General features: G+C 44.1%; 1 protein-coding gene and 1 pseudogene across 1 annotated transcript in view; both read right to left on the reverse strand.

Moving 5' to 3' along the window:
- Positions 1-1,066: 1,066 nt before the first annotated feature.
- LOC115893120 lies at positions 1,067-1,168 on the reverse strand (annotated as a pseudogene).
- A 13,664-nt stretch (positions 1,169-14,832) lies between these two features.
- The window catches only part of LOC104681621 (chromodomain-helicase-DNA-binding protein 6-like), a 180,294-nt gene continuing 174,175 nt past the window's right edge, over positions 14,833-20,951 (reverse strand). The window contains exons 26-27 of the mRNA XM_030915211.1: positions 17,569-17,698; positions 14,833-14,920 (exon numbers count right to left, since the gene is read on the reverse strand). The gene's annotated coding sequence lies outside the window, so the exon portion shown is untranslated. The remainder of the gene's footprint in view (positions 14,921-17,568; positions 17,699-20,951) is intronic.

Consider the following 20,951-nt stretch of genomic DNA (forward strand, 5'->3'; position numbering starts at 1 on the left):
ACCACGCCTGGCTAATTTTTTTGTTTTCAGTAGAGACAGGGTTTCACCGTGTTAGCCAGGATGGTCTCGATCTCCTGACCTCGTGATCCGCTCGCCTCAGCCTCCCAAAGTGCTGGGGTTACAGGCATGAGCCACCACGCCCGGCCTTTTTGGTTTTGTTTTAAAATTTGAGACAGGGCTGGGCGTGATGGCTCATGCCTGTAATCCCAGCAGTTTGGGAGGCCGAGGTGGGTGGATCACCTGAGGTCAGGAGTTTGAGACCAGCCTGGCCAGTATGGTGAAACCCCATCTCTACTAAAAATACAAAAATTAGCCAGCCGTGGTGACAGGTGCCTGTAATTCCAGCTACCCGGGAGACTAAGGCAAGAGAATCGCTGGAACTCTGGAGGCGGAGGTTGCAATGAGCCAAGATCATGCCATTGCACTCCAGCCTGGGTGACAAGAGTGAAACGCCATCTCCATAAATAAATAAATAAATAAATAAATAAATAAAGACAAGGTCTAGCTCCATCATCCAGGCTGGAATGCAACCTTGACCTCCTGAGCTCAAGCGATCCTCCTGCCCCTGCCTCCTCTGTAGCTGGGACCACAGTTGTGCACCACCATGCACAGCTCATTTTTGAATTTTCTGTAGAGCTGGGCTCTCACTTTGTTGCCCAGGCTGGTCACAAACTCCTGAGCTCAAGTGATGCTCTCACCTCAGTCTCCCAAAGTGCTGGGAGCCACTGCACCCAGCCCAGCCTCCTCTTCTTATAAGGACACCAGTCATTGGATGTAGGGCCCAACCTAAGCTCATCTTAATGAGTACATCTGCAGAGACCATTTCCAAATAAGGTCATGTTCTGAGGTTCCAAATGTTATGAGTATTGGGAGGGGCCCAATTCAGTCCACTACAAGGAACACTTGGCTAGTAATGATGGGAGAGACCACGAGATCTCTGGGGGAATCATGGGAAATGGAGAAAGAGGGTGTCAGGGGAGAGTGGGGCAGAGTCAGGGGCTGTGTGGTGAGTAAACATCTGTGGACAAGCTGTCTTCCCTATCTGCTTCCCAATAGTCCACCAGGAGCTAGCTTGAATGGGTTTCTGATCCCAGCAACCAAATGTGCCCTACAGAGAGAAACTTCTCTAGTAACGAACTGTAGAAATGATCCCTGGAAGTATAGTCTTACAGCAACAAATGGTGCCTAAGACAGCTTTCGTTCTCCCTATAAAACCACCGAATGTGCTATTATATTCTCCAACCTTAAGAGAGATGTTATGAACCATTTTGCTGAGGGCAAGATACACCATATCCACAACATGCTCTTGATCTTGTAACCACTGACTTTGCGCTTTTTAGGAAGTGGAAAACATCTGAGGGAACATGAACAGAGCCAGCTCCTCATCCTAGGCTGGGTGCTGACTGCCTGGCAGCATTGCCCAGACTGGCTCTGGGAGGAAACTCCCCACCCACAGGCTGTGATCTTTTTTCAAGGGGTCCCACCCTTCCTCTCATTCCCTCCCCAGCCCCAGTGTGGAGCCCAAAACTCACAGGAAGAGGCTGGACCCTGTTTGAGCTAGGGAATATCCATGTCACGGGGCTGAAAGGACAGCTGGACCCCATTCCCCCTTTTCCAAGTAGCTGACATCAAACACCATGCTCCTTTTCACTGCAACAGTTTTGGGAGCCAGGATTTGGGCCATTCTAGTGGGGGTGGAGGACCTCAGTACAGAGAGATGCTCAGGGTCTTGGCTGGATCAGGCCAGAGCTGGGGTTCCCAGTAGACGATGAGGCCACTTTGCCTCTGCCAGACAGGAAACTAGGGAGGCCAGAAGAGAGGAGGAAAGGAGGCAGTCACGTTCCTCTGATTCAGACTGGAGTTTCTACACCTGAATGGAAACGGCCAACACAGGAGTGGGAGGTGCAGTTTCTGTTCACAGGGACATGCTCAACCACATCCAGACACACCCAACCATCCCCTATACCACTATCACGCATGTGCATGAACACACACAGTTTTCCTTTTGTACAGATGGGGTCTCACTGTGCTGCCTAGGCTAGTCTCAAACTCCTGTCCTCAAGTGATCCTCCTGCCCAAAGTGTTGGGATTACAGGGGAGAACCATGATCTGTTTTCTGTTCTTTTCTTTTCTTTCTTTTTTCTTTTTTTCTTTTTTTTTTTCTTTTTTTTTTTTTTTTTTTTTTTTTTTTTTTTTTTTTTTTTTTTTTTGAGATGGAGTCTCACTCTGTTACTCAGGCTGGAGTACAGTGGCATGATCTCTGCTCACTGCAACCTCTGCCTCCCGGGTTCAAGGGATTCTTCTGCCTCAGCTCCCAAGCAGCTGGGATTGTAAGCACACACCACCTCACCCGGCTAGTTTTTTGTATTTTTTTTTTTTCAGTAGAGACAGGGTTTCACCATGTTGGCCAGGCTGGTCTCAAATGATCCGCCCACCTCGGCCTCCTAAAGTGCTGGGATCACAGGCATGAGCCACTACATCCGACCTTTCCTTTTCTTATTGAGGGCCCAGCACGTAAGATTATTAAAAGCCACACAAAGTTGTGTGGGATGAAGTTCCCCTAAAAGACACAGAAATAGAAAGCACTGAAGCTGCTGGCTTTCTGGCACAAGCCATGGGCAAGGACTTCATGTCTAAAACACCAAAAGCAACGGCAGCAAAAGCCAAAATTGACAAATGGGATCTAATTAAACTAAAGAGCTTTTGCACAGCAAAAGAAACTACCATCAGAGTGAACAGGCAACCTACAGAATGGGAGAAAATTTTTGCAACCTACTCATCTAACAAAGGGCTAATATCCAGAATCTACAAAGAACTCAAACAAATATACGAGAAAAAAACAAACAACCCCATCAAAAAGTGGGGAAAGGATATGAACAGACATTTCTCAAAAGAAGATATTATACAGCCACGACACATGAAAAAATGCTCATCATCACTCGCCATCAGAGAAATGCAAATCAAAACCACAATGAGATACCATCTACACCAGTTAGAATGGCAATCATTAAGAAGTCAGGAAACAAACAGGTGTTGGAGAGGATGTGGAGAATAGGAACACTTTTACACTGTTGGTGGGATTGTAAACTAGTTCAACCATTATGGAAAACAGTATGGAATTCCTCAAGGATCTAGAAACTAGATGTACCATATGACCCAGCCATCCCACTACTGGGTATATACCCAAAGGATTATAAATTATTCTACTAAAAGACACATGTACACGTATGTTTATTGCGGCACTATTCACAATAGCAAAGACTGGAATCAACCCAAATGTCCATCTGTGACAGCTGGATTAAGAAAATGTGGCACATTACACCATGGAATACTATGCAGCCATAAAAAAGGATGAGTTTGCGTCCTTTGTAGGGACATGGATGCAGCTGGAAACCATCTTCTCAGCAAACTATCACAAGAAAGAAAACCAAACACCGCATGTTCTCACTCATAGGTGGGAACTGAACAATGAGATCACTTGGACTCGGGAAGGGGAACATACCCACTGGGGCCTATCATGGGGAGGGGGGAGGGGGGAGGAGGGAGGGATTGCATTGGGGAGTTACAGATATAAATGTGAATTGATGGGTGCTGACGAGTTGATGGGTGCAGCACACAACATGGCACATAAGTACATATGTAACAAACCTGCACGTTATGCACATGTACCCTAGAACTTAAAGTATAATAAAAAATAAAAATAAAAAAAAATAAAATTAAAAGTCTAAAACAAAAATAAAAAAAAAAAAAAAAGGGCTCCCTGCCAGGGCCTGATCCTCGAACACCCTTTTTCCTCCAGAGCAGCCCAGCCTTCTCCTTTTGCCCGGGTCCCACCCACCTGTCCTCGCCATCACCATGTGACCTTTGAGGCCTTCCCCAGGTTGAGTCTTTGCAGCCGGGAATCCCACATTCCTGGCTATGCTGGTGTTGGCCAGCAGCCCCAGTTCCTTTGGGGAAGAGGGACAGGGGCTCCCATGGGTGGGATTGTATCCTTTCCTTCCCTCCCTTGCCCCAGGAGCTGCACTGGGATTAGGGTATCTTCCTCTCTGGCCATATCCCACAGTCCCACCTCCAGTCACAGTCTCCCCTCCCCTCCCTTCCCTCCTCTCTCCATCCTCTTCCGTGTCTCTGGCCTCATGAAAAGGCCCATCGTCCCCCAGCTACCCACCATGGAGTGGGTGGTTGGTAGTGCCAGTTAGGTGGCAGTGCTGGTGCCTGAGCCAGGGTGAAGGCTGGAACCATGTTGGTGAGGATGGAAGGGAGCAGCTGAAAGCATCCAGGCAATGGGCCTTTCGACTTTTGAGGGGCTCTGGATGACTACAGGCTTCTGGCTTGGGGGGCCTTTTGCTGAGACAAGGACAGAGGGGCACACCAGTTTGGAGGGAAGCCATACTGAATTGGAGGTGCCTTCAGGTACCCCGGGGGAGAAGGCTGGAGGGCAGCAGGATATACACACTGTTAAGGTGTCCCATTTGTTGGCTGCCCCTTTGAAGCTGGGGGCAGGGTGGGGACGTGCTGTAGTGCAAGGTCAGAGGTCCACCCTATCTCACTGCTGTCCAAGGCTCCTGTTAGAGCCACAGGGAAGTGGCTGACTGGCTGTCCTGGTGCCCCCTCCTCCCAGATAGCTGATGAAGGCACTTGGTCAGAGGGCACGGCTGGCTGAGGCCACAGCCCCTCTGCTGCCCGGAGGCCATCCTTCCCTGTTACACGGGTCTGGCACTTCCCAGGTGGCTGCCGCACCACGGATCACCCTTCCAGCTTTGGGTCCCTTGTGTGTTTTTCGTCCTTCCCCCCATGCCTAGCCTCACTTCTCACCATCTCCTTTCCAGGGGCCCTCCCTTTCTCCTCCCGCAAACCTCATTCTTCTCCTTTTCCCATATCAGGAAAAGCTTTGATTGCCTATTATACCCGGAGCCCAAATTGTCACCAGGAGAGAAACTGGTTTCCCCCACCTTGAGAGCCTGACCTTAGACACTCAAGTGTGCCATTCAGGGCAACATTCCTGGGAAGAGAGGGGAGGAGTCTAGGTTCCAACCAGGCAAGGGTCACCATCCCCAGAAGAATGGGTCAAATGACTCCTAATACAAGGGAAAATAGACAACCCCCCAAAAAAGTCTTACAACAAAACCAGCTAATGTTCAAAACCTGCCCCGTCTCATTTCTTTGAAATTGAAGAGAATTTAACTCATCAGAAAAAATAAAGGCTATGGGAATGAAGAGATCTCCAAAGGAGTTTGTAGGCTGGGCACAGTGGCTTACATCTGTAACATGGTGAAAGCCTCTCTCTACTAAAAATACAAAAATTAGCCAGGTGTGGTGGCACGTGCCTGTAATCCCAGCTACTCAGGAGGCTGAGGCAGGAGAATCGCTTGAACCTTGTTGAGAGGCGGAGGTTGTGGTGAGCCAAGATTGTTCCACTGCACCCCAGCCTGGGCAACAGAGTGAGACTCTGTCTCAAAAAACAAACAAAGGAGTTTGTGTGGTGTAAGAAGAAAACTGGGGACATTTAGAGTAAAAACTAAGGAAAATGAGTCAGTTAAGGAGATCAGAAAGAAGTGCTCAGAGGAGCTGGAGGAGGGGTGGGAGAGGAGGGGAGAGAGAGAGGGAGAAAGATGGGGGTAGACAGAGACAGAGAGAGAGACACCAGCCAAGATAAGAGAGCAAGAGATGGAGGAGTTTCCAAGAGACTGAGAGAAGCTGCAGGTGAAGAGTTGGAGTTCACAACCCAGAGGGAAGGTGATGGTGCCCTCTGCCTGGACCAAGTTGGGTGGAAGCAGGGTGGGAGGTGAGGGAGTCATGGAGTGCAGGCAGTGACTGTGGGGAGGGGGCAGGAAGAAGTCTAAGGTGGCTGAAGGAAAATGAGTGAGCCCAGGGAAGGGTACGGTGCTGAGCTGGAAGAGCTGAGATGTTTCTAGGCAAAGGGAAGGGAGCCAGAGAGAGGAAAGCAAGGCCCCTAGCGGGCAGGACCCAGGCTGGAGGGAAGAGGGGCAGGAGAAGGAGGAGGCCGCAGGCAGGCTGGGAGGCAGAGCACCTGCAGGTGTGGCGGGGACTGACGGGGTGGCAGGAAGCAGAAATGGCCTCTGCTTATTGGTCTGAATGGGAAGTGAGGTTTTCTCCTGAGATCTGGAGAGAGGATAGAGGGATATTTAGATGAGGCTGAGAAGTGAAGGTTTGAGGACAGGCTAGACCATAGCCTCTCTGGTGACTGCCCCTTGGCCACAGCCCCCAGCAGTTTGAGGGCGGGGCCAAAATGTTGCCTACAGGAGTGGGTCCAGGGCTGTAAGGGTGGATCTAGGGAGGTAGAGGAAACCTGGGGGGAGTAAGGATTGCTGCTCCCCAACCAGTTTCCTAGGGAAAACCAAATTTAGAATCGACAGAAATGTGGCTGGGCATGGTGGCTCATGCCTGTAATCCAGCACTTTGGGAGGCTGAGGCAGGTGGATCACTTGAGGCCAGGAGTTCAAGACCAGCCTGGCCAACATGGCGAAACCCCGTCTCTACCAATAAAATACAACATATTAGCCAGGCATGGTAGCACGTGTCTGTAATCCCAGCTACTCAGGAGGCGGAGGCATGAGAATTGCTTGAACCTGGGAGGCAGAGGTTGCGGTGAGCCGAGATCGCACCACGGCACTCCAGCCTGGGTGACAGAGTGAGAGACTGTCTTGAAAAAACAAACAAAAAAATCAACAGAAACCTGGCAGGGCCTTCAGAATTGTAAAATGTGACTATTTGCTTTGTAGCAATATAAAAAAAAAATCACATTTTCACTGAGAAAGAAGAACAAATGAAGAAAACCGAATGTCTGGGGACAACCTGATGCTGACATTTCTCTGCCTTGCTGGTGTCCACCTGCCCACCTGCCTGGCTTGTTTATCGCTGTGCTTACAGATATTTCCTACTCTTTACTTCTTGACATCTTGACCAAGGTAACTGTGATGAGTGAAGACACAGTCTGTTGTCATTTTCCAGCAAGAACTCACCCAAGGAGTTAAGTGATGGCCCAGAGTTTTCCAGAATCATTAGCACCTGGCACTAAAATAGAGGCAGAGAGTGAATGATCCTGTTCCAAGACAGGTGTCTCTTATCGTGTGAAGATAAATGCTGGTTGATATCGCCCGTTAGGCCGGGTGCAAGTGGCTCACGCCTGTAATCCTAGCACTTTGGGAGGCCGAGACAGGTGGATCACCTGAGGTCAGGAGTTTGAGACCTGCCTTGCCAACATGGTGAAACCCTGTCTCTACTAAAAATACAAAAATTAGTTGGGCATGGTGGTGCACACCTAATAGTCCTAGCTACTCAGGAGGCTGAGGCAGAATTGCTTAACCCGGGAGATGGAGGTTGCAGTGAGCCAAGATTGCACCACTGCACTCCAGCCTGAGAGACAGAGCAAGACTCCATCTCAGAAAAAAAAAAAAAAAAAAATTGTAGGAAAAGAGACCTTTAGATCAATGAAGATGAGTGGTGCTCTTTGCAAAAGTGTACAAATTCTAAATGGAATTGCTGGGAAAAATAAACACTGAAACATTACAGGGTTTTATATCTATCAATGTATCCCCAGCTTAAAAAAAAAAAAAAAAAAAAAAGGAGTCATTGGACCCTAGTGTTGGGTCCACAGAGATTCAATATGTTATGGCTCCCTTTTGTGTGGTGTGTGTTCAGAAGTTTCCATAATTGGCCAGCCTGTAATCCCAGCACTTTGGGAGACTGAGGCAGGCCAATCACTTGAGGTCAGGAGTTCAAGACCAGCCTGGCCAACATGGTGAAAACCTCTCTCTATATATATATCCATATATATATAACATATTAAATATATATTAGATATATATATAATGGTTCCATAATAAAGTCTTAACTTTTTTTAAAAGATGGAACAATTGACAATAGACACCTGTCATTCCTCTTTTTCCCTTCTTATTTTGGAAGCTCTGCTAGATGCTGCTGTCCGCAAGTACTGACCTTGCCTTTTCTGATTTTCATTAAAAAGAAACTCATGGCAACTAGGTACCAATTAATTCCTCTCACTGGAGAGCTCTTGTCCCTGTTTCTTCTCTCCCAGACAATAGGAGATATGTAAAATGCCTTTTCAGGCTCCCTTTCCCCTCCTCAATGCCTAGATTTTGCCATCATTCAGCACTTTCCCTTTAGGTTAGCAATACATGTTATTGCACCTGTCTTCTGTTTAAAAGAATATACTTAGCCCTTACATTACAAATTCCGTCCTATCATTATTTATTCGAAGGTAATTGTACATGATTTGGTCGGCTCATGGCTCACCACGGGTTCCTCTTTTCTTCATCTCCTTGTCTTCAATCTGATTCATCTATTTCCTGATTAGATTCCTTTGTATGGCATTTTCCCCATATGGGAAAATTACGTGGACCTTTGCATTTTTTCCATCCTGGGAAGGTGAATGGCAACCTGGTTGGTTTAGGATGCTTTTCTCTCAGTGGTCTGTGGAGGTGATTCATATTGGTTTCTAGCTTGCAAATAAGATGTATGATTTCTGTCTGATTCTTTTCTTTCTATGCAACTTATTTTCTTATTAGGGAAGCTTGTCTGAGTTTTCTCTTTAATCGTGGAATTCGGGAAACTTACCAGGCTATGCCTCGATGTGTGTCTTTTTTCCATCATTCCTGCCTGGAACTCAATGAGCCTTTCAATCTTCAAACCACGGAAAATTTTCTTTCTCATTTAAAAATGATTGCTTCTCCTGTTTTCTTCTTTTTTCTTTCTGAGATTTTTATTCTTATTTTCATTATTCACCTATTACAACTCCTGGATCTCTCTCCTCTGAGGCGTTTTTAGACTTTTACTTTGGGTTTTGTGTTATCTCTTCCATGTGGTTTCCCAGGTCTCCATCCTCCCCTCCAAGTCATTTTAAATTGCAAACGACATTTCCTTGTTCAGGAAAGTATTTGATTTCGCCTTTGCCTATTTTATTTTATTTTTGAGATGGGGTTTCGTTCTTTTACCCAGGTTGGAGTGCAGTGGCGTTATCTCGGCTCACTGCAACCTCTGCCTTTCAGTTTCAAGCAATTCTCTTGCCTCAGCCTCCTGAGTAGCTGGGATTACAGGCACCTGCCACCACGCCTGGCTAATTTTTGTATTTTTAATATTGATGGGGTTTCACTATGTTGGCCAGGTTGGTCTCGAACTCCTTGTGATCTGCCCGCCTCAGCCTCCCAATGCTTTTGGTTTTTTAAAATGTGAGCTTATGGTTTTGTTTGCTTTTCCTGTTGTGCAGGTTGTGGTTGGCCTCCTCTTGCCATGCTGAGTGAATTGCAGGCTCTTCCTTCCTGGCTGCTGGATTCCCTCAGGTGCCGACTGTCTTTCTGCCTTCTTGCAGCCCTAATCATCTCCAAGGCTCAGATCCAGCTGACAAATTGGCTGTACCTCTCTGTGTCCCAGGAGAGAGCTCTCTGCTCATTCTGCTGTTCTGCATCCCCGTCTCCCAGCCTCAGGGCAGGGAGGGATTCTGCAGGGCCTCCCAGGACAACCCAAAGCTGCTGGCTCTGCCTCCCTTGTGCATGCCTGCTCCAAGTTCACTCTTGGAGCCTTGGAGGTCCCGTTCTTACCCAGGGCTCTCTCTGCTGCGGGTCCCTACCGTCTGCCCCAGAGGGAGACTAAGTCCTAAGCCAGCCCTATCAGGACAAAGGCCCTGTCCAACCCACCAGGCCTGGCTGCTGGCTGACCCAGGAGCTCTGCTGCGAGAGCCCATTGGAGATTGGAAAGGAGGGCAGCAGGGTGGTCCTCCAGGGTAAACCCTGGAGGTTTAATTAAAGAGAAGTTCTTGGGTTTCATGATATTGAAGAGATGACTGGGATCAATTACCTTGCAAAAGTATACTTATACTTGAAAAGGATATCAGAAAAAATAAAAATAAAAAGCAAAATGGAATGGATTTGAATAAAATCAGTTTTTTTTTTTTAATTTACTAGGTCTATGAAGATGCATCTAGCATACATAGAAAATTGAGTGACATTGAAGGAGTTCTGAGGAATTCTGCACATCTTTTGGTTCTGGTAATTATAGCATTTTGTGAGGAAAAAAATAAACCTTAAATGCTCTCAGTTCTCTCCTTGGCACAATACTGTGTACCCACCAAAAGAGTTTTCCAAACCTTTGAATGTGGGTGAAGATGAAGTGTGCAGGGAGCAGGGTGATTTCTTTTTTCTTTTCTTTTTTTTTTGAGATGGAGTCTCACTCTGTCGCCCAGGCTGGAGTGCAGTGGCGCGATCTTGGCTCACTGCAAGCTCCGCCTCCCGGGTTCATGCCATTTTCCTGCCTCAGCCTCCCGAGTAGCTTACCACCATGACTGGCTAACATTTTGTATTTTTAGTAGAGACGGAGTTTAACCGTGTTAGCCAGGTTGGTCTCGATCTCTTGACCTCGTGATCCACCCACCTCGGCCTCCCAAAGTGCTGGGATTACAGGCATGAGCCACCATGCCTGGCCGATTTCTTGAAAACACTTTGGACTGGGCCTCATGGTCCATCTTCAGCTGTGGCTGAAGAACTTTCGTATACCATTAGACCACAGGAAGTTGTAACAAATTACTCTTCAGCTCTTGCAGGTGATCGAAGTATACAATTGCTATCATTGATTCCAACTTTGATTTTATCTTTTGTTTTACTTTTTCTTCAACCACATGATAAGTGTCCCAGGATTTTTTTTCTAAAGAGCTTCAAAGTGAAACTGTAGACATTTTCTTTGCCTTTAAAAGCCAAAAAAGATCATCATCTGAGAGAAATTATGAGCCTTTCAAGGCCACTTGGGACAGAGTGGATAAATTATGCCAAAAACCCAATGTGAATAACAGAAAAATAAATGAACAGAGCCTTAGAGACCCACGGGTCTATAACAAAATATCTAATCTTCATTTTATTGGTATCCCAGAAGGCAAGGAGAAAGAGGACAGGGCAGAAGAAATACTTGAAGAAATCATGGCTGAAAACCCTTCACATTTAGCAAAAGACAGAAATCAGATTTAAGAAGACGAGTGAATTCCAAATAGGGTAAACTCACAGAAATCCATAAACACATAAAATCATAATCTTCTGAAAACTAAAGTCCAAGAAAAAAATATTGAAGGCATCAAGAGAGAAAAGACACATTACCAATAGGGAAAAAGAGCTTGAATGATAAATTTCTCATCAGAAATCATGGAGGCCAGAAGGAAGCGGCAGAACATTAAGAGCTGAAAGAAAAGAACTATCAACCCCGAATCCTCCATTTGGTGAAAATATCCTTAGGGAATAAAGGGGATATTAAGACATTCTCAGATGAGAAAAACTAAGGATATTAAGACATTCTCAGATGAAGAAAAACTAAGAGAACTGTCTGACAGTTCTCTAGCCTACCTTAAAAGAACAGCTAAAGAGATTTCTCTAAACAGAAAGAAAACAATAAAAGAAGGAACCTTGGAACACCAGGAAGAAAAAGAACACAGTAAAAAAAAATATAAGTAAATATAGTATACTTTCCTTCTCCTCTTGAGTTTTCGAAGTGATGTCTGACAGTTGAGGCAAAAATTTTACCATTATCTGATAAGAAATGGTTAAGACAACTATATCACAAATGGGAGAGGATAAAGGAACAAAAATGGAAGGTTTCTACACTTCACTTAAGCTGATAAAATGATAGTATTAGTAGACTGTGATACATTACATATAAATATATGAAACACCTAGAAGCATTAAAAAGCTAAAAAATATAGATAAATCAGAATAAAATCATACAAAATGCTCATGTAAACCAGAGGAAGGCAGGAAAAATAAAAAATCAGGGAAAACAAAGACAATAAAATGACAGGGTTAAGCTTTAATGTATCAACAATTACATTAAGTGTAAATGGTCTGAATAATACCGACTAGAAGACAGAGACTGGCAGAGCATATTAAAGATTATGATCTACCTGTATGCTATCTATAGGAAACTCACTTCAAATACAATAAAGTCAGGTTGAAAGTAAAAGAATAAAAAAGTTATATTTATGCACACATTAATCAAGGGAAAGTAGCCATATTAATTTATCAGATAAAGTACACTTCAGAGCAAAGAAAATTACCAGAGACAAGAGAGAGACATTATATAATGATAACAGGGTCAATTTGCCAAGAACATGTAATTCTCTCTATACACTTTTTTGAAACAGAATCTCGCTCTGTTGCCTAGGCTGGAGTGCAGTGGCACGATCGTGGCTTGCTGTAACCTCTCTTTGGCCTCCCAAAGTGCGGGGACTATAGGCATGAGTCACTGTGCCCGGCAAGAACATATAATTCTAAATGTGTATGCACCAACCAGAGCTGCAAAATATATGAAGCAAAAACTGATAGAACTGAAAGGAGAAATAAATAAATCCACAATTACAGTTGGAGGCTTCAATATTCTTCTCTCAACAACTGATGAAACGACTAGACAGATAATCAGTAAGGATACAGAAAAACTCAACAACATCATCGACCAATAGGACCTGGTCAACATTTATGAAATGCTGCATCCAACGACACCAAAATGCATATTCTTTTCAAGTGCCCATGAAACATATACCAAGATATACCATAACCTGGGCCATAAAACAAACTTAATAAATTTAAAACGACTGGAATCATATAGAATGTGTTCTCTGATTATAGTAGAATCAAACTAGAGATCAGTAACAGCAAGTTAATGGGGAAATCTCCAAACACTTAGACACTAAATAATAAACACTTAAATAATTCATGGAACAAGGGAAATTTAAAAAAATACGTTAAACTGAATGAAAGTGAAAATACAATGCAAAATTAATGAAACATAACTAAAGCAAGGCTGAGGGAAATTTATAGCACTAAATGCATATTTTAGACAAACAGAAAAGTTTCAAATCAATAATATAGAAACTCCCACCTCAAAAACTTAGAAAAGGGCTGGGCACAATGGCTCATGCCTATAATTCCAGCACTTCAGGAGGCCGGAGAGGGAGGAATGCTTGAACCCAGGGGTTCCATACTAGCCTGGGCAACATAGCAAGACCCTGTCTCTACAAAAAAGTAGAAAAATAGAAAAAATTAGCTAGGTGTGGTGGTAGGGACCTGTGGTCCCTACTACTTGGGAGGCTGAGCTGCGGGCATCACTTGAGCCTGGGAGGTCGAGGCTTTAGTGAGCTATGACTGCATCACCACACTCCAGTCTAGGTGAAAGAGTGAGACCCTAAGTCAAAAAAAAAAAAAAAAAAAAAGTAAATGAAAAGGTATATAGTTAAGATTCAGTATTGTAAAAACTCAATGAAGATGCCAATTCTCCCCAAAGTGATATAAAGGTTTAAAGCAATGCCTATCAAAATCCCAGCAACAGTTTTTGTGGATAAGATTATCCTAAAATTTATATGGAAAGCCAAAGGAACAAGAAAAGCACAAATAATTTTGAAAAAGAAGAAAAAAGTGGGAGATATCAATCTATCAAATTTTAAAACTTATGGTATTACGGCACTCAAGATTATGTGCTACTGGCAGAGGAAAAGACAAATAGATAAATGGAAAACAGCAGAGAACTCAGAAATAGAACCCACAAATATGCCAAACTGATTTTTCATTTTTTTAAAAAAAGTTTTCATAGAGACAAGGTCTCACCATGTTGCCCAGGCTAGTCTTGAACTCCTGGGCTCAAGGGATCCTCCCTAAAAAGACACACTTACAGGGTGGGAGAAAATACTTGCAAAGTACATATCTGACAAAAGACTAGTATCTAGAATATATAAAGAACTCTAGAAAATCAACACTAAAACAATGAAATTAGAAAACAGGCAAGGGACATAAACATTTCACTGAGAAGGATATACAGATGGCGATTAAACACATAAAAGATGTTCAACATCATTTAGCCATCAGAGAAATGCAAATTAAAATCACAACAAGGTATTATACACACCTACCAGAATGGCTCAAGTAAATAATAGTGACCACACCAAATGCCGGTGAGGGTGGAGAATACAGAGAAAGTGGATCTCTCATGCATTGCTAGTGGCAGTGTAAAATGGTACAGCCACTCTGGAAAACAATTTGGCAATTTCTTAAAAAACAAAACATGTAACTATCATATGACCCAGCAATTACACTCCTGGGCATTTATCCCAGAGAAATGAAAATGTATGTTCACACAAAAATCTATATGCAAATGTTTACAGTGGACTTAATAGTCAAAAACTGGAAACAACCCAGATGTCCTTCAATGGATGAATGGTTGAAAAAACTGTGGTTCCTCCAAACCACTGAATACTACTCAGCAGTGAAAAGGAATGAACTGTTGATACAGAAAACCAGCTTGATGAATCCCAGGGAATTATTCTGCGTGAAAAAGCCAATCCCCAAAGTTCACATACTGTATGATTCCATTTATAGAACATTCTTAAAATGACATAATCATAAAAAATAGAGAACAGATGAGTGGTTGCCAGGAATTTAAAGAGGGGTGAAGGCAGAAGGAAGAGGATATGGTTATAAGACAGCAACAGGATGAATCTTTGTGGTCATGGAAATGTCCTGTATCTTTATCTATATCGGCATCCTGATTGTGATACTGTACTACAATATTGTAAGATGCCACTATGAGGGGAAACTGGATAAAAGGTATATGTGATTTCTGTATTATATTTTGTGACTGCTTCTGAAATACATAGTTATCTCAAAATAAAAAGTTTAATTAGAATAAAAATGCAATTGCAGTCTGTATATTTTAAGTTTTTATAATAAAATGTTGGGGAAAATGCAATGTAACTGTAGCAATGCAATCAAGTTCCCCCAGATCACTACCAAGATAGGAATTTCTTTCTTAATATGAAAGACAGTGTAGACAACCAACACTGCACATTTGACTTACCGTTTGTTTCTGGAGGCCATCTAGTTTGTCCTCAGCATTGTCTTCTTTGTCTGTGTTGCCTCTAAATAAAAGTAAAAAAAAGGCATCACATACTACCTAGGTCCCCCTTATGCACAGTTTCAGTTACCCTGGTCAACCACAGTCCAAAAATACTAAGATATTTTTGGAGAGAGACAGGGCGAGAGAGAGAGATCACATTTACATAACTTTTATTATGGTATATTGTTATAATTGTTCTATTATTATTGTTGTTAATCCCTTACTGTCCCTAATTTATAAGTTAATCTTTATCATAGGTATGTTTATATAGGAGAAAACACAGTTTATACAGGGTTTGGTACTATCTGAAATTTCAGGTATCCCCCATGAATAAAGGGGGACTTCCAAGTCAGCCCTCTGTATCCACGGAGGATTGGTTCTCGGATCCTCAGGGATACCAATATCGGCAGACGATCAAGTCCCTTGGTTAGCCCTCTGCATCTGAGAGTTCTGCATCCACAGACAAGGAGAGCTGACAATAGATCCCTTCTACTGCAGGCATTCCAAGTCTTAGTTTTTCCCTCCCTTGTGGGAGAACTCAAGAGACACTGAGAATGAAAGAAACTATCACCAAACAGTCACCACTTCTACAGGCAAGGACCTTTATTCAACTGAGACTGCAGCATGAGGCTCCAGCCTCATGTCTACTCAGGCAAGCTCAGAAAAAGGTAATTCCTGCCCATCAAGAGTCATCTGAACAAGTGATTCTGATAAAAGAACACACTCTAGAAACTGAAGGCTGTGCACATCAAATGAGGCCTAATGTTGCAACTCCCCGGTCACAGTAGGACGAATCTTCCCACAGAATCACATTTGGCAAAAATCACTCCTTGGCTTGGAAGGGAGCTCTGCTGTCACTGGTTAACAAGGACATTTTCCCCTTGTTACCATCAGACCCTTGACGCTAGCTCAGCTGCCTAATGTCTTCTCTGTCGTAAGCTTAACTATTGCTGATGCCTACCTGTTTTTCATGATTCTTTTAAAAACTGACTTTGAGGGTGGGTGCAGTGACTCACGCCTGCAATCTCAGCCCTTTGGGAGGCTGAGGTGGGCAGATCACCTGAGGTCAGGAGTTCGAGACCAGCCTGGCCAACATGGTGAAACTCCATCTCTACTAAAAATACAACAACTCACCAGGCGTGGTGGTGGGTGCCTGTAATCCCAGCTACTCGGGAGGCTGAGGCAGGAGAATTGCTTGAAACCGGGAGGTGGAGGCTGCAATGAACCGAGATCATGCCACTGCACTTCAGCCTGGGTGAAAGAGTGAGACCTCATCTCAAAAAACAAACAAACAAACAAAACCACACAAACAAAAAAAAAACCCCAAAAAACTGACTTTGATATATTCCTGTTCCAAATACTCTCGTCCTTGCTGCTCAATTCCTAGAGGCAAGATAAGCTCCTGACTTTACTGCTTAACCGTAGAAAGAAAAGCCAACCCACAAAAAATAGCCTTTATACCACATTCAGGCACCCATCCAGGGAGTGTTTCCCCTGAATCACTGAATGTAACATGAGAATCACCAGTCATATGGGTCTTTGTTAACATCTCCCAGAATGCATCTCTGTTATCTGTCCTCAAGAAACATGCTGGGGCAGCTGAAGTGATCATGAGGGGTTAAGGACAGATGGAAAATGCACTGCACACTTTTCTTAGCCTCAGCAAATAGTTAGGGGCTCCTGGCAGTGCCGCACTCTCAGGTCTGTCCACAGTCCTGGGCAACGCAAAGCAGTATCTGCTACTTTTGGGGAGAAACTAAGAGATAAATGCTAAGAGCTAAATGCTATGTTTTGGCCGGGCATGGGGTCCCATGCCTGTAATCCCAGCACTTTCGGAGGCCAAGGCGGGTGGATCACGAGGTCAGGAGTTTAAAACCAGCCTGGCCAACATGGTGAAACCCCATCTCTACTAAAAATACAAAAATCAGCTGGGCATGGTGGCACATGCCTGTAGTTCCAGCTACTCAGGAGGCTGAGGCAGGAGGATTGCTTGAACGCAGAAGGCGGAGGTTGCAGTGAGCCAAGATTGTGTCACTGCACTCTCGCCTAGGCGACAAAGCAAGACTCCATCTCAAAAAAAAAAAAAAAAAAGCTATGTTTTCAAAAATATAGATATAATTTGAAGAACTACAATTTTTAGCTGTTTATTTAGTTTTCCTATGTATTTATGTCAAGAGTAAATAAAAATCAGTCAAAGGAGATGCTTTCCATACTTTTTTGCACAGAATCCATGGACAAGCTGAAATGCCATGGCCGTCAAGGAGCAGCCCCTAAATCCATCTTGCTCAGGGACTATGCAATCCTTAGACAATACTGGAATTTCAGCTGAGGAACTAGTTCAAAGTCAGGAAGACTGTGCTTATGTCTGTTCTTAGCTTTCTGCCAGGCATGGGAGGTCTGAATTCTTCCACAGGAATCCTCTGACTAGACAAGGGATGGGCATGATTAAAAAGCTGGGCAGGCTTTTAGAAAGGTGGGCAGCCTGGGGAACTCATGAGGAACAGGAACTGGTATTTGGTTCAAATTATGAAAAACAGCGGCAGTGTGGCAAGGTGTAGGGAGATGCCAGACACTGAGGAAGAGATACAAAGTGTGCTGGGTGTATGAGGAAGGGGTCACAGATCAGTGGCATGGCACGTCACATCAGGGCTGGCCCACGTGGCTTCTCACCTTTCAGGAATGTCTGAAGTCCCATCCGTAACACCCTGTTCTGCAGAAAGGGACTTCTCATCGGGCATCCCAACTTTCTCCAGGAAGCAAAGTGCTGGGTCTGCTCGCATGGCTTTGTACCTTTCATAACCTGATCAAGAGTGGTGAGAAATGCCCGAAGTCACGTTAGAACTCACAACATTTGCTTTGGGCACTAGTCTTTTTGTTTTCCTTATTTAGTAAAGAACAAAACAAACACACACAAAAAACTTATTTAAGATTAATGAGATCCTATAAGACTATCAGGGAAAGATCCTGGTGCTAAAGTGGACACCTTTGAGTAGTGTTTGACCAATAAACAATGGCTTACGGAAATAGTGTCCACGAAAAGATGCAACTGTACAGATACAATTCTGTTTGCTGCTTCCTGTGAGTTGGTTTTGCAACTTCTTCCCCCATCCTCAACACTGGATACCTTGTTATGTCCTTAGTGGGCCTTGTTTTCTTATAGCTCACTTTTATCCCATGTGTTGGAAAGGGAAGCTGAACATGATGGATGACAGGACTGAAATATAAAGAGAACTATGATGATTGTTTATTGCATTAAGACAGACCTGTGGCCTCTGTATCACAAACTCAGTATGAATCTTAATCCACACTGGCCAGGGCTTTGGAATTGCTCCTCATCACACCCCAAAGTTAACAACAGACAGTGTTTTGACCCTGAAGAGGGGCCTCAAAAAGGAAGCAAAACAATTTTAATAACCCTCATTTTCAGTTTGATAAAGTCTATGAGTGAGGATTTATTTTATTGAACCTAATGTACTCTTAGAATGAGACAGCATTTGGCCACATAAAAGGCAGAGTCCCCATGACAGGAGATGGAAGAGCTGAGTGTAAATAAGAACCAGCCTGGCTCTTAGGAACAAACCTGATTTTACTGTGTTTGGTATTTCATTTCTATCTTGGTTTTTGTTCTCGTATCACTGTTGATGCAGTTGTATCCTTCACGCTGTAGGTAGCACCTGGTTCTTTTCCCTGAGGAGCTATGGGTAGCTGATCTTTTAATTCACAGTGGCTCTCCTGCCATCTCCATGACAGGTGCTGCCCACATGAGGTACCTGACATGAGAAGCTCTGCAGTGCCTTATGTTCTTTACTCACTTATTCCTTACGGCAATTACTTGACTGCTCTGTCTCTCATGAGGTCATGAGCTTCCTAGGAGCAGAACCTGTATCTATTTTTGCTCATCATTATATAGTCAGTATCTAGCAAAGGGCCTGACACGATACAGACTGAACAAACAACTGACCAGATGAGTCGATTTTGCCTAGATTATTTCTCTTCCAATCATTGTCGTAGGAAGAAGAATCGCTCTCACCCTTTCCCCATGTTCCTGTCTCAGCTCACATCAAAACAGAAACTTCCCCAATACTCCTTTTAAGGAGGTTCCAGTCAGTTTCTCCACCTGCTCCTCATGAATAGAGGGGTAATTTAAATGACAGGTGAGATGGTGAAATCCTTCCCTTACTGTCCCCTTACTACTGAGGGAGGCCAACTGTACAGGAGTATACCACCTTCACACTCTGTGCTCAGGCATGGAACAGGCTGGGACCCTCCCTGACCTGGGCAAGCTTCTATTCTGTAGACTTTCTCTTGTCATGTGTGGATCTGAAACCTAGAGACAGATTCAGTAATTTTATTTCTCAATTAGGTGTGAAGCTGGAGGCTAGGAAGAATGACTATTTTAGTCCCCTAGAAAACCCTAACAACTGTACTGAAAAGAGGCCAGTAGGAGCTGCAACAGCAATACAAAGACAAACTGCAATGTGACAGGCCTGTGAGGGGGTGTCCGCTGCCTGCCTCTTTTCACTTAGTCTATAAGCTGCTCTCTAAGAATATCAACAGAAACACTAAAGTCCGTATGTCATGGAAAATTTCACAGATCCAGGCTACCTTGGAGGGGCAGTAGTCACTCAACCCAACTGAGCTGTCAAGAGCATCATTTAGAATAGGCTTGCCACAGAAGCCTTCTTGCTGCAGGCTAAAGCTCCAACCAAAAACTAAGCCAGTGCTAATGGGGTCAGCTTGGAGATGGATCCATGGCTATATTCATCTCATTTAACAGGGTCACAGCAGGCTTTGTCTGGAGTGGACTAAAAGATCCACAAGGCCGGGCATGGTGGCTCACACCTGTAATCCCAGCACTTTAGGAGGTGGAGGCAAGAGGATTGTTTTGAGTCTAGGAGTTTGAGACCAGCCTAAGCAACATACGAGATCCCCTCTTTACAAAAAATTAAAAAAACAAATTTGCCAGGCATGGTGGTGTGCACCTGTAGCCCCAGCTACTTGGGAGGCCGAGGTGGATGGATCACTTGAACCTGGGAGTTCAAGGCTACAGTGAACTGTGATCACGCCACTGTACTCCAGCCTGAGTGACAAGAGTGAGACACTGTCTCTTAAAAAAAAAAAAAAAAAAAAAAAAAGATTCACAAAACCTCAGTCAACGAACAGTCATGTGTTTCTTAACAAAGAAAATGGTTGCAGCCCTACAGCTCACACTTAACCAAGGCATGCAGGTGAAGTGAAGAGGGCTTCCTGACACAATATCCCTGAAAAGTGAACACTAGACAGACTGGCTTTCTGAAAATGGCCGAGTATCACATCTCCAGAGCTGCTGACTATCTGAGAAGCTGCCACCTGGTAAGATATGTTGTGTGTGCTTGGTTAAACTGTGATAAGGGCTAAGATTAGAAAGGGGTGGTCAGATGTGCTACCTAGATGAGGACAGGTCTAAGACTAAGCTCATGGAATAGGTAGCAGCCAGGCAGGGGCAGGATCTGATGACTCCGGAGGGTGCCAAGGAAGATGGGCCCATGAGGCATCTGTCCAACCTCATCTAAGTTGACTCCAATGTAACCATCCAACTAAACTGATCTGGCCCTATGCAGAGTCTGCATTTATGGCTTAGGATTAGTCTCTTAGCATTGAGAACAGAGGCTGTTTCTTCTCTTGTCTTTATAGCATTATCTGCTAAACTCATCCTGTACAATGAGACACTTAAAATACTGCACAAGTCACCTTCAAGGCCTCTGCCCCTCAGGTGTAACTGTAAATTCCAAGTTCACCTCAACTGACAATCTGTGAGATTCTGAATGGAATTGAGTGATGAAATGTCATCTTAACATCTCACAGGTGTGATCAGGAAAAACAATTTATACTCCCCAAACCTGCTTCAATGAGCAGAAGAGTTTGGGAGCGACCTTATGTATCATCTGGGCTGACTCTATCTCCAATATGAGACTAAGAGATCAACTGATGAATCCCAATACACAGAATGGTGATTAGGGATTAGGAAACTAGAAGGTGGAGCACCAAAAATAACTTGTCTTTTCCAGGTGAGA

Source organism: Rhinopithecus roxellana, chromosome 13 (assembly GCF_007565055.1).
Source record: "Rhinopithecus roxellana isolate Shanxi Qingling chromosome 13, ASM756505v1, whole genome shotgun sequence".
Lineage (NCBI taxonomy): Eukaryota > Metazoa > Chordata > Mammalia > Primates > Cercopithecidae > Rhinopithecus > Rhinopithecus roxellana.